Genomic DNA, 15,432 nt, shown 5'->3' on the forward strand with positions numbered 1-15,432 from the left:
AAAATAAGTTTTCATCATCAACTTACACAACATACGAGGTGTGGCAATTAAATAACGAGACTGGTGTCATAAATGTGATGTATTGCAAAGAAAGTAACAATTGACTGTTATCGCCTTCAATATATTCCCTCCCCTATCTATACACCGCTGCATACGTGCCTTCCATTGTTCAAAGCAATGTTGTAGGTCATCAGATATCACACTGTTCAACAACTCTGCCGTTTTTCGTTTCACCTCTGAAAATGTGTTCCCTTCAATGCACTTTTTACTTTTGGGAATAGATAAAAGTCACAGTGAGCCAGGTCTGGGAATACGGAGGATGGTCGAGCACAGTAATGCGCGTGGCTGCTAAAAACTGCTTCACAGAAAGGGCATTATGGGTAGGCGCATTGTTTTGGTGGAAGATCCATGCATCGTTCTCCCACAAATCCGGTCTCTTCTTCCTTATTCTTTCCCTCAGCTTGATTAGGACTTCTTTGTAGTAGGCCTGATTCACCGTTTGAAACTGAGCACCCATTCAGTCATGATGATATCCCTGATATCGAAAAAAAAAAAAAAAAAAAAATGAACATTGCCTTCACTTTCGACTTGCTCTTTCGTGCTTTTCTCATACTTGGCGATGTGGGAGTCTTCCAGTGCATGGATTGACGCTTAGTCTTGGGGTCATACCGGAAAATCCATGTTTCATCACATGTGATGACACGTGTTAGCAAGTCTGGGTCTGTTTTGAGTCGTTCCATGACGTCACAGCAAATGGTCTTTCGAATGACTTTTTGTTCCTGAGAGAGGTTTTTCGGAACAATTTTTGCACAAACTTTTGTCATGTTTAAATTGTCCTGCAAAATTTGTCTTACTGTCTCTTTGTTAATGTTCATCATGTCTGCAATCATCCGAATGCTCAGACGTCTGTCTTTCCGCACAAGTTCATTGATTTTTTGAACATTTTCATTCGTTCTTGAACTCAAAGGGCAGCCGGGTCGTTCATCATCTTCAACCTGTGCCGTTCGAAAACTCGCGCACGTGACATAGCATTATCACCATACACCTCTTTTAACATTGCACAACATTCCGTCGGTGGTTTGTTTACTTTCAACAGAAATTTGATGTTAATGCGCTGCTCAACTTTACTGTTCACCATGATTCCGGCACTACTACAGAACACTGTCCTCTTCATGCAAGTCTGCAAAGAAAGAAAAGCTTTCAGAATCATGAAATAAACAATGGCTGCTCATGAAGGTTCAAGATCAACAACACATCATTAGCTACCTCCCCTCCTCCACGATCCTGCGCAACAGGAGGTGGGCAGTCTCGTTATTTAATTGCCACACTTCGTACATATGGCCTATATATGCACACTGTACACGGACAGTGCACGGTCTACACACAGTTATGTGTTCTTACATAATTTTTGCCTGCACTATTTTCCACAAACAGTTGGTACTGCTTTTGTTCCTTAGACTCTTTGTGTGGAGTTTGTTGTATTCTTCGATCAAAGCAACACCACGCTCACCCAAATTATTAATAACCTTCATACATCTCACAGTTTTCTTAATACTATTAAATTCTTCATTTGTGTTCGCAGTAGCCACACAACCTTGGACGAAGGCAGATTGTAGTCCAGTGATGTCAAGAAACTTTCGAGTTTTCAGAAGCAAAGCTTTCCAAGTTTATCCCATCAATATTACCTAGAAGTAATTTTGTATACTTGTGAGAACAAACATCTCTTTTTCTATTCATACGAATAACTATAGTATTCTTCGTTTGATTTCAATAATATCATCGAAATGAGAGAGTGCAATTAACTCTTCAGACAAATATTACAAACGATTCAGAAACTTTTTCAACGAAACTTCTGTCAAATTTTGGATAAATGTTTTCGTATTTTTTCAATAATTTCAACAGTTACAAATCATTTCTAGTGTAATGATCACTTAGGATCAGAACAATATAAAAAACACAAGATCCAGCTGTAAACCAAGCTTTTACATAAATTGTGACAACAAAAATACATATTTCGCTTCTTCTCGTCTCCTTTTATCTCAAACTGGCCTCGAAACAAGCATATTTTAAGTGAATATATGGCTTTTGCCATCTACTAGTGGTGAAGACAAGATTGCACCCTGAAGGAAACTCTTGGGGCATTGTGGTCTTAAGATTATGACAAGTTTAAGAAATTCTTTAATCTTCCCTAGGTAAGTGCTCATCTAACGGATTTTCAGAGAAACTGAGAACATTATCTTTAACATTTCTTATTTTGTCTGACACACATCAGAATTAATAGTTAAAGTATGATGCAGCATACCTTTTTCTTTTCAGAATTTCCTAGACTGTTGATACAGCATCATTTTCGTAACAGTAGAAGGACCAGATGCTTGGAGAACTACGGACTGTACCACTATATCCACGATACGATGACAAGGTATACATAGCAAATCCTTTAAGTCCTTTTTCAATTTAGACGCAGCCACCTTTCTTCAATCCTGTGTTCACAACTGTCATGCCAAAGCACATACACTTAATGTTTTCACTGATATTTCCCGACAAAGTTGTTTCACACACTGTAGAGGATATGATTTTGCCAGTTTCTGATTGTAGTTTTGGTATCTCGGAAACCTGCACTATCTTTTCTCCAGATATGAAGACAGAAAGATGATCATTTATGGAATCCATCGTAATACCCTCTATTAACTTTCCGTCCCAGTGAATGGTAAGCAGAATACCTAGCTGGAAGCTGACCTTATAGATTCTGCAAATCTTCTGCCTACTCTTAATTCTTCTCCGACGTACCGATTAGTAACTGATACTATATTCAGTAAAAACAGCACCCAGCTATTTTCAAGCACACGCCTTAAAACTGCTTCTGCTTTGTGATCGCTAAGTTTAGCTACATTAAGAGTAGTCACTAAATCATCATTCAAAATTACCCTTTTACGAGGTCTTGTGCCAAGTCTAGGTGTAGGAAGTTCACTGAAATTAGTTTCTGTTCTATTTAATATTTTAGGCTCAAACTCAGACGTAATGATAACTTCATCGCTTTCTGATGAATAAGAAAATTTAACTTTCTCTATATACTTTTGTATTTTTCATATTCATCCCTGTTTCTTCTCTCATATCGGAGTTTCTATCAAGTGCCTCATTTTTCCATGCCGACCTTTCTCTCGCTGTGCAAGAAGGAACATTTTTATCTTCTTCAATCATGACATTAACTAATGCAATGGCGTGGGCAGAGTAGATTTTCTTTCCATCCAACTTCTTTCTTTTTCAAATTTTCCGATCGCTTTGTCTTATTCTTTTTGTTCATCTTTACTTTATGCCACCCCTTAAAGGTATTCAATATCTTGCTTATCTATAATGCTTTCTCCGTGTTGTTATACGAGCTTCTTCCCACTTATTGAGCGCATGAATTACAGTGCACTGGACTGCTTTCTTCAGAATTTTCCTTTTCCTTATATCCATGTCCTTATGTTAGAGAAACAATGAAAAAAATGTCTTTTGTAGAAAGCAGCTTAGTTGGATGTAAGGATGATCAAATGTTACCAATTAGGCATACTATATAGTTTGCTTTCGTATCGAGACACTTTTGCCATATTAACTTGCACACTCAATAATAAACCTAAACGATGTTCAGATGATTACTAACAATATGAAAATGGACTAAACTACAATGTGTCCGGATGAAAATATATCAATAACAAATATGAGCAACTCGAGAACCAATAGTAATAGAATCGTCCGGTTTTGTTTTATGGAAAGTGAAAAGAATAGAATTATATGTCCAGCGGACAACTGAACGCAACACGACTTCGCATACATTACTTGTGAGCAAAATGGTGTCCTTTAATGTTTGTCAGGAAGTGATGGTTTTTGGGTTTTTGGGTTTTGGTCGGACACACTGTATTAAACTATATAAGAAATTTGAAACGATCTGTCCAGGAAAAAATGATCGTATCTTTAAAAGCTATTTTGGAAATTTTCTTATAAGGGGCGATCAACTGAAACCCGTTCGTTCCATGTATTATTGGTATAGTGTGTAGGAGGATATTGTTTGTTTAATAGTGTGTAACAGCTAATGTCTCTGTGTGTTGGGTGTAGGAATGTTGTTGATACGTGTATCCGTTTTGTAGGTATAACGAGTGAAAGACGGCGTTCAAGATCCCAAATCCGTCCAAACAGGATCAGCGTGCCGTCATCCAGTTTCTGAGTGCCAAAGGTTGTCAACCAGCTGAAGTGTTCAGACGCATGAAAGACGTGTATGGTGATACATGCGTCTCCAAAACAATTGTAGTGGACTGGGCCAAAATGTTTCGGAAGGGCCGTGAACACACCACTGATTATCCCCGTCCTGGTCAAGCCCATGTGGGTACCACAGAAGACAGGCGTAAAAAGGTGAATGCGGCTATAGCTGCGGATAGACGCATTAGTATTCAATCCATAGCTTGTGACTTTCACATCTTTGGGCCTCTAAAGAAGGCATTGAAAGGTCAGAGATTTCAGTCTGACGCTGAGGTTTAGGACACTGTGCATGATTGGTTTGATATTCAGGCGTCCAAATTTTACATGGACGGCATTTGTAAGTTAGTGGAACAAGTGTCTCAACGCTCATGGTGACTTCTTCTGAACAATATTTTTACTGCACGTTAACCATAGACGCCTATGAATAGTGTACAAGTTTCCGCTCGAAATAAAATTTATTTCATGAATTATGACCACTGAACGTGTTTCAGTTGATCGTCCCTTATACATACTTTTAAGGACAAGATCGAGGGATGCGCACGAGTCGAGACGAGACAGAATAATCCTGACAAAATTGGAATCGACACACGGCTCTTCCTATACAAAAATATACATTTTTCGAGTCGAGACATCACTTTTACAGCACATTTTCGAGATGATACAGTCTCTAATCTTGTCTCGTGCGCATCTCTTTCAAGATCAAAGCAAGAAGACAAGTGATTATTCTGATTCAGGATTATAATTTTGTATTATTTGCTAATAGCTATTGTGCCGAGCCATAACAGCAATATTTTCATGTGATGTATTACTGATACAATATCATTTTAAAGTATACAGCTGCCATTAGCAAGCACATGCACTGACTATGCAGGCAACTTCTCTTACACATAATGAGCCTTATGCAGAGTCGTTCTGACGCGTGATTAGTGCCACACTAAAAAGTTCGACTAACGTATGTTACCTGTAGTAGTCAGGCCTTTAGTATGACGCTAATCATACGTCAAAAAGCGACCTCTAAACGTTATTGATGAGGAATAACAATCATACAAGATTAGTTTTTCATCAAAGAGAATCTTCTGACAGGATGTCTCCTAAAAAAAATCGAAACTTCATTATGTTTAATCAGCCTATTAAACAATTACATTCTATACCATACAACAGACAACAAGCAAAGCATACAACTAACATCTATGAAATAATTTAAAATAAACTGTCGTAATAGTTTTTCCTAAGTTATGCTCGAATTCATACGGATTTTTGAAAACAAATATCCAGAAAATGTTTTTATCTTCTATTTTCTGTAACAATTACGAGAGAAAAATTTGAGAAATAAGGATGTCATTATTAAAGCGATGATTTTGATAATTAATACATTAGTGTGAAATGGAATACAAACAATTGGAAGGAAGTGGCGTAGATATATTTGCGTGCTGTGGGCGCAATATGGTGCAGGTGCCTACCGTGAAAATTCCTAGCTGATAGCAAAGCGTCGATTTGGGACTGAACATTCGAGACATGTCAAGAAAGTGTAGGCAGCGTTTGAGCAAGTGAGTTTCGTGATTCTGCGTAAGAACGAGTGACGGTTTCGCAGAAGCATTAAGTGTCTACTGTACATCAATGTTGTAGCCGTTGATTTGAGAAAGGCTTAAACGCATATTCGCTACGTTCCGGACGGCGGTATATAGATACACAGATGGTCATGTTAGATTTCCCTTCGCACATTAAGATCAGTGTCTCATTCAGTGCCTCAGTTAGAACCATCTGCACCCGCTTACTGAACCAAGGACTACAATTGCGGGTGTCGCTTGCCAGTCTTCCACTCACGCCTAGTCTACTTGCTATCATGAATGAAACAATTGGAGGGATGAATGACACAGTATCATTGTATTTAGTGATCAGAGCCAATTTTGCTTCAGTTCTAGTGAGAATTGTTTGTGGATGAGGCGTCTAGAGAATCAGCGACACCTTCCAGTGTATAGGCCCTATGACAGACACATAACGGAATGATGGCAGGAACGATGGCATGGTGAGCCATACCGTACAATGATAGTTTGCATCAAGTATCATACGGAAACACTGATCAGTGCAGCGTTTATAGAACATAACACAACCCGTTCTGTTACAGTTTCTTCACCAGGGACACACCCACGCGGGGAGTTCACCAGGTTCGGACCCCCTCCCAAATTTCGAAACTCGATACGCATTAGTACACTTTCCTAATAATAATAATAATAATAATAAACATACTTATTTAGCAATGATGTAATCTTGTAGCCAAAAGATTCGAAACTGCACTTAATCTGTACTCTTGCTTTTCATATACTTCTTGCCAGGGTGGATTGATTTAAATCAGTCTGATTTAAATCACGATTTTAATCAAGATTTAAATCACTTGATTTTTTTAATAAAAATCGTTGATTTAAATCAAATTCCGAAATGAATTAATTTAAAGTGAAAGTAAGTAAAATCCCGTTTCTCTTCTGTTATTTCGATTATGGAAGATAATAATCATAATACAATGAGACTCAAATGTATGTAAGCACAGTATGAAAACGAGTATCATGTAGGGAACGATCAGGGAAAATCCCGTTTGAACGGGTAACGGGTGAACCCTGCTTTCTTCTCTTTGTAACACAAGGTTTTAAAATTTCTATTCCAACAGGGAAATCACCATGGACATTTAAGATGAAAACTTTTGTGTCCACGTCTATTTGTTTCCAGATAATAAGGGCGTATTTAGAGGGGTCCGATCCCCTCTCCGAAACAAAAAAAAAAAAAAAAATTTTGGCCGAAATTTATGTACTAAATACATAGAAGTTCCTCGGGATCGTAATACGACCAATTTTGGATACGTTAAAATATCGAATAATACTTTTGATAAAGTGGATACTTGACCCCATTGCAGAACATGCCGCAATCTGCGATGTGATCGCAGAAAATTTGCCGCGCCTGTGCAGGAAAAATTGTCAGAGGAAATAAAATAGCCAACAGAAAAGTATAAAAACGTGCCTGCTATGTATAGATGTCTTAAATGCACGGACAATTCGCATTTGAACTGTTTTTCACGTTACATAAAGCATATTTTTAACAATCATAAGTGTTTCTTCTTCTGGAACTGATCATCTTGATTTTTTTTTTATTTTGGAATTCCTGCAAAGAATTCGTGATATTATTCAGTTCAAAATCTCTTATCGTCGCGAATTGTGTCGAGGAATTTGAAGCTTTAAAATATATAAAACGATAATTATGCCTGCTGTGCTGTATGGTTGTGAAACATGGTCGCTTACGCTGAGGGAAGAACGCAGACAAAGTATTTGAGAATAAAATCCTGAAACGAATATTCGGAACCAAAAGGAACGCAAATGAGGAAAACTTCATGATGAGGAACTCCATAATTTATACCGTTCACCAAACATTGTTAGGTCATCAAATCTTGGAGGCTCAGGTGGGCAGGACATGTAGCGAGAATGGAAGAAAGTAGGAACGCTTTCAAAGTTTTAACTGGAAGTCCAATCGGAAAACGACCATTAGGAAGGCCTAGGCGCAGGTGGGAGGACAATATTAAAATGGATCTCGCAGAAATAAGAATACAAAACAGAAACTGGATTCAGTCGACTAAGGATAGAAGTCAGGAGAGCTTTTGTGAACATGGCATTGAACCTCCAGGTTCCATAGGTCATAGAGTGAGTTAGTTAATTTTAGGCGAAATTTATGTACTTTATATGTATTTCGTGCCGCTAGCTAGTTCCAATTGTTTAAAAATATGCCCCTGCCAAATATCAGTAACTTTCCCTGCCAAGTATCATTAACTTTCGTGAAAACAAAAGTGTCATGTTGATATACATTACTGTACTTTTTCCTTAATGCTTAAGAAACATTGTTTGGGATTGAAATAGGTTAACGATTAGGAAGTAATTCAAAATTAAAACCCAATACTTTCACTTAAATGACATAATTAACATTTAATACTAATTCCTAATGTTTTTTCTTCAGTTCGTGACTTGTATTATACGAAGAAAAAGATTTGATTTAAATCAAAAAAATCGATTTAAATCAAAAAAATCAACGAAAATGATTTTTTTGAAAAAAATCATGATTTTTTTCCACCCTGCTTCTTGCTTACTGTGTATATATTAGGGTGGAGCGAAAAAAAAAAGTTTTTTTCGAAATTAGAATTTGGATAGGGGGCAAAAGTTGCATCATATCGTGGTACTTTACCATAGAAAATTTCAATTCTCTAAAATAATTTTTAGCCGGGGCGCAAGGGGCCTGAAATTTGAGATTTTGCAAATCAGTTTCCATTTACTATGTAACTATTTGGCGAATCTTCGCTGAAAGTAGATTGTAATTTGTATTGTGGATAGAGGGGAAAAGATGCATACTGCATCAGTAGATAACAACAAGGATTTTTAATTTTCTAAAATTATTTTTAGCCGGAGCGCAATGGCCCTAAAAATTGGGAATAATAAGACGAAAAGTGATCAACTATTTGTCATAAAGAAGCTTTTTGCTATTTAATAACATTCTCCTTCTGATATCCTATAATGAACTTGTTGGCAGTATTGTCACTAGTATAGTAGTTTGGTGGGTGGTAACAGTGACATAACTAAGGGGGGCAAACGGGCTTGTGCTCCAGGCGCCGAATTAGGGGCGCAAAACTGGGCAAATATTTATTTTCACTATAAGGCAAGGAAAGGACTTTTAGCAAACTAAAAATCATAAAAAAAATATCTCAGAAACTTAACAGGACAACGACGACTCACTAACCTTAGGATCATATCCACAGAGCATAAGTTACATTGAAAGCTATCTTTTGTGCATATTGTAAAAATCTTTGCAGCCAAAACAACCCGCAAAGTTAAATTTAGTTTCAGCTTTTTGTGTTTTCATTTAACTTTTCGATTTAAGAGACTTGCAAAATGTCCGAGTATAATTCTGGAGACAACAGCTTGACTGTTTGTCATATTCTATTCTAAAGCAACAGATTATTGATTCATTTTACACATACACACATCCCGATATAATTCGAAAAACATTGTGAATTGCAGTTATTATGATAAGGCTATAAGAATGTCTCAAGCATGCTAATCTCAGATTATTTGGTAATCAAATACTAATTAGTTTAATGTTTTACTATAAATTATGTACTCTAATTTTGAAATCAAGCTTTACTACTTGAAGAAAAAATGAAGTAGGAGAATTACTGTGTGATGCCAATTCAGGTGTAGTCGGGGAGCGTTTTGGTTTGGGAGGTTAGGAAGCGTTAGGACGAGTTCTTGCCCAGGGCAAAAACTAGCCTAGTTGCGTCGGTGGGTGGTGAGTAAAAAATGGTAATCAGTATTATTGATGTTACTTGGACAAAGATATTGAAGAAAAGAGGAGAAAGGAAAGCCAAAAAGCGATCTTATGGTGAAGATTTCAACCAACCAATACCAGTTACATTATCAAATCTTCAGACTCCTCGTCATCTTCGGAAATAAGAAAGAAAGGCAATAAAGAACACACTGAAGCTGGATTAGATCCTGATTTTAGTTAGAAATATTCTTTGAAGAAAACAAAAAAGCAGTCACAGATTGGATGCACGCAAATGAGAAAATTCCTCTCAAAATTAGCAAAAGTGAATTAGTAAACCGACGTGACTAGAAGAAAAATTGCAGCAACTGCTACTGTAGTTTTGGAAGATTTTAATATTGTGAGTCCAGAGCAACCGCAAAACATCACTGACAGTAAGTAAAATACAAAGGGAGATGGCGAAAAATCGTAAAAGTGTAAGAACTAAAGAGATTGTTAATAAAGTGAAACTGGTGTTAATAAAGAGATTTTTCAGAACTTCCTACATTCCTAAATGTGCGTGATCTCAGTTATGAACAAAGGTATTTGTATAAAATATTACAATCTGTCTTAAGAGGAGACTGATGAAAGCCTAGCAGATAAGAAACCTATATAGGCTATATATCAATGCCAAATCCTTCAGAGGAGATAAAAACTCTCGCAAAGTTCGAGGTAAAATTATAAGCACCAATGTGGTTCAACATCAAACTGAAACCTCTTGTCAAATACGAAGCTAAACATTTGTTTTTGACCATAGGACTTTCGCGATGTTTGTAAGAACCATACAAGATTTCTGTCAATAAAGCAATTCCCAGAAATGCATTCTATGCGAATCCTTGGAATACTCTCATTGCCATGATTGGTGACGACAGATCAGCTAAACGAATCATTGCTGTCGATAAAATCCTCCAATACAGAAAAAGTGTAAACCAGCCCTGTCCAACGCGGTGCCCGCGGGCGCCATGGCGCCCGCCAAGCATTTTCCTGGCGCCCTCTGAAATCGAACTCAAAATACGCAAAATTTCTTGTTTTCAACATTAGATTTTCTTTTATTTCTGTTATTTCATTTCGAAAATAGTAACTTGCACTTCTGGCTGTTCTGAACTCTGGGAAAAAGCATTCAACAAAATCGAAGAAATAGTTTCACAACAGTTAATTTGAACATTTGTTACTTTACACTTGGATAAGGCTACCGCTACGCTATGGCAACCGCGGTAGTTCGCGTGCCTGCTGTTGGCGGCGCTGTCTGTCTTCACCCGATCGTCTTTTGTCATATCGCGCCTTGAAAAATAGACTGAAATAGTGTGACGTCACATCCTTTTCGTTGCCATGGTGATCGCCATTTTATTTTCTATACAAACACGAGCGAAGGCTGAGAAATAACGCATAAATGGTGATATGTTATGTATTTGATTGTAAGCATTAATGTAATTGAGCAGAAATGGAACAAGCAATATCCTAGAATTCTTTACTAAAGATTTTCGATATTCTGTAGGCAACATAAAATTCTTAATCGTAAACGTAAAATTACTAAGGCAAAATAAATGAAGGGTAAGGGGAAAAAACAAGGAATGTCCATGTATGTGCTTTTTCGGGTGCTTTGTCCTATCTGTTGGTGACTCTTGGTACTATTTGACTGTATATGCCATGCATACGTACATGTAAAAATGTCCATGTAAAAAGGGGCAAAAGATGTAACTAACCCTATTCTTCTTACGCGGTTTTCAATATTAAATCCCAGTTTTCTCGACAATGCAGTTTTTGTGACATTCCTTCTTTTTTCCGCTTACCCTTCAAATGAGCAAATATGATTCGATCAGAACACACAATTGTAATATTACATGATACAGACAAATCAACACGATCTTTACATAAGGTTTGTTCCCCTTCTGTGCAATACATCGAGGCATTTATATTAACAAATAGTGGATACAAACTTACCTCAACTTCAGTTCTTCATGTTTGCCTCCACTCTGCCTTTTAAATATTTAAATTCACCATCATACATTACGGAAGACACGTGATTTGATTCTAGAGCATTTTTCGCCTTTTTCCATCAACTTTACTTCGTTCTCAAAGTATTTAAAAATTCTAAATAATTTTACAGCCATTGTTTACTCAACACCTCATTTACACACTCACGTTTGTATAGAAAACAAAATGGCGATCACCATGGTAACGGAGAGGAAATGTCGTCACCACTATTCCGGTCTATTTCCATTGTGAGGATAGACTCGCTCTCTCTTGGGGAATACTCTTTGTGTGAACTCGTGTGTATTGCGTAAAGTTGCAACTGTATCATTCATCAGGAAGCTTTATGTGCAAAAGTTTTAAAATTCGACCATGTCATGAAAATAGTAACTCGTGTAGTAAATTACATTAGGTCATCTTCCACTCGTCATCGATTATTCAAAAGTATTTTGAATTTATCAGATCTGAGCATGGTGACGTCCTTCTTCATGCAGACGTCAGGTGGCTGAGTAGGGGCAAGAAAGTGGAACGATTCTGTTGTCTTTTATATGAAATCAGGGACTTTCTTAAGTCATCTAAGGGTCAGTATTATCATGATCTCGATGAAACATCATGGTTACTAGATTTAGCTTTCTTGGCAGATATCACTTCCAAATTAAATGAGTTAAATCTAGAATTGCAAGGGAAAGGCCTTAACATTTTAGCCATGATAAGTACAGTTAATGCTTTTCAAAAGAAAATGAAGCTGTGGATTGCTTACTTAAGCAGGAATTCCCTTTCTCACTTTCCAAACTTCAAATCTATGGTGGAAAAGGTAAATTGTGTTGGTTGTGATCTTTCAAAATTTTCAAAGCATTTGGAAATTCTTATTCTTGAGTTTCGGAACAGATTTGCCCAGTTTGTAGCACTTGAACTAGTGGTTCTGTTCATCAATAATCCATTTGTCTCTGTTGATGTTATTGATCTTGGTAGTAGGATATGTGAAGTGTTTGGAAATTATAATCTTGAAGATTTAGAACTTGAAATCCTAACTATTCAAGAAGATATAGTTTTGAAATCTTCCTATGCAACTTGTACTAATATACGGATTCTAAGGACAGAGTAAAATACCCCCTTCTGAGCAGTGTTGCTAAAAAAAATTATTCCTGCTTTGGCTCAACTTATCTTTGCGAAGTCGCATTTTCTGCCATGAACATGATCAAAAATAAGTACCGAACCTCCCTGACACCCTCTCACCTGGATGACGCAATAAGAGCAGCCTATTCCAGCTACATACTAGATTTCCTTCAACTGGCAGCAAACGTGCAGTGTCAGTCTTCTCACTAGGTATGTATCAATTTTCAAAATAATAATAATAATAATAATAATAGTGATGATGATAATATTAATCTATTATATAAAAGAGAACGCACAAATCCTTTGTTAGCTCATCACGCTAATACGGCTGAACCAATTTCTTTCATTTTTGGGGGGTTATTAGGATTTGGACCCTAGATGGTTTTTATCATATCACTTTAATTTTTAATTACCAGTGTCTTGAGATAATTGACCATTCAAGTGTCCATAACGTACAAATCCTTTGTTAGTTCATCATAGGTATAAAAATAAACGTATTTATATGCAACCCGCATGACCGTGTCACTCGGCGGGTTAACATAAATGACAGGCGATATAATGTTAACATTTACTGGAATCTACTATGTTTTTTATCATATCACTTGAAAGCGAAAAAGTAAAAATTATCTAAGTAACAAAGTTTATTGCGTTCCGGGGTGACCGCAGCGAAGCGGGGCGGGTTAACATAAATGACAGGCGATATAATGTTAACATTTACTGCAATCTTCTATGGTTTTTATCATATCACTTGAAAGCGAAAAAGTAAAAATTATCTAAGTAACAAAGTTTATTGCGTTCCGGGGTGACCGCAGCGAAGCGGGGTGAACGCTGCTAGTAACAAATAAATAATAAGTAGTAGTTGTTGTACTAGTAGCAGTAGGCTTATTTCTATAGTAGTTTTGTATTTTTTCGAAAGGCGCCCGCACGTCGGAAAACAGGAGCCAGTTGCGCCCGATAAGGTGAAAACGTTGGACAGCGCTGGCTGTAAACCTTCTGAAATTCGGTTCTTCGAAGTGCTAGTATTAAACTTCGAGGCTATTAATTACATAGATAGAAATGATAAACTGGAATGAGTGTAACATAATAGAACCACCAATACTGACTTATATGACAGATGACAAATGCAAGAAATTTGCTCTTCATAAATTACACGTCTTGATATCCCTGAGTTCCCACGTCATACGCAAGCAGTGGAAAGAAGTGAAAATAATTAGTTAAGCTTCTTTCAGTATGGGGGCACAAGAGAGAGATGTCTTTATTCCTTAGAAAATTGACTCGAGAAAATATATGCCTATATTCGAGACAAAGTCGCAATATTTTGCACGAAGACGTGAATGAAACTTATGAAACATTCAATCTAAAGTTGGTGGGTTGGTGGGATTGAACTCGACGGTAGCCACCTATTAGTGGTGAATTCTGGGTTGATGTGGCCTGTAACAAAAAATATGATTTTCCTTAGCTTTCGAAATCCATCTGGACACGACAACGAATCTTAAAATCCTCAAATTACAGTTTACTTCAAACGAAGAGCTGCCTAATAATTACACAAATACACAATAAGCATGTATTTGTTATCAAAATCTATGAAACTTACGGCCCATTGCGCCCAAACTAAAAAATATTTTAGAAAATTGAAATTTCCTATGGTAAGGTATTACGATATGATGCAACTTTTGTCCCATATCCACATTCGAATTTAAATAAACCAAAAATGGCCTCTTTCCACTTATTTAAAAACCTATCAAACTTAGGCCCATTGCGCCCCGGTTAAAAATTATTTTAGAGGAATGAAATTCTCGATGGTAAAGCACCACGACGTGATGCAACTTTTGCCCCCTATCCAAAATCAAATATCGGAAAAAAATTTTTTTGGCCTCTTTTCACTCCACCCTAGTATATATACTTAAAACAATATAATTCTTATTAAGTATTCTGCCTTTCGGCAGGTCCTGGGACTAATGAGGATTTCTTATTTTTATTTTCAATTTTTAGATTTGGGCCTGGAAATGTTTCTTCCACTTTTCTCGATCTTCAGCTTCCTCTTTTAACTCCCAATATTTTCTCCTATCTTTCAAATCATCGATCAGCTGTGCTCTTCTTCTTCCTATTCCTCGCTTCCCCTCTATCTTTCCTTCTATGGCAGCGTGAAGAAGATAATTTCTTCGAAAGATGTGTCCAATCCAATTGGCCTTTTGGGGGCCGCGGTGGCTCAGTGGTACAGCGTTCACCTCTGGTGCTTGGGGTCCTGGGTTCGATCCTAGCCCCCGCCAAGTGAACTTTGTGGTGGACAAACACCGTGTGCATGGGTTTTCTCGGGGTTCTCCCGTTTCCTCCCACTTTCTTCATTTCACCATTTCATTCATTACTCATCATCACCGTCTCCTTTAGCCTAACCGGCATAACCGTGGGACGTAAAACTCAAAAATTTCATTTTTCATTTCCAATTGGCCTTTCTACGAAGGATGATGGCTAGAAGTATTTTCTCTCCTATCCGTTTTAAAACATCTTTGTTTGTTGCTCTCTCTGTCCATTTTATCTTCTCCATCTTCCTCCAACACCACATTTCGAAGCTCTCTAAATATTTCTTCTCTAACTTTGGTAATGTCCAAGTCTCTGAACCATAGTCCAATGCTCCATATATAGCACTTGACCAACTTCTTCTTGAAGTCAAATATTGACCCTGCTAGTTAAGAGCGATCTTTTGTTGTCGAATGCTTCTTTAACTATGGCAATTCTTGACCTGATCTCTTTGGTGCAGTAAGCCTCTCTCGTCAAAATACT

General features: G+C 37.2%; 1 protein-coding gene across 4 annotated transcripts in view; it reads right to left on the reverse strand.

Moving 5' to 3' along the window:
- Window positions 1-15,432, reverse strand: part of GramD1B (GRAM domain containing 1B) — a 197,093-nt gene that overhangs the window by 100,693 nt on the left and 80,968 nt on the right. The window lies entirely within an intron of this gene.

This window comes from Thermobia domestica, chromosome 5 (genome assembly GCF_964235325.1).
Source record: "Thermobia domestica chromosome 5, izTheDome1.hap1.1, whole genome shotgun sequence".
Classification (NCBI taxonomy): domain Eukaryota; kingdom Metazoa; phylum Arthropoda; class Insecta; order Zygentoma; family Lepismatidae; genus Thermobia; species Thermobia domestica.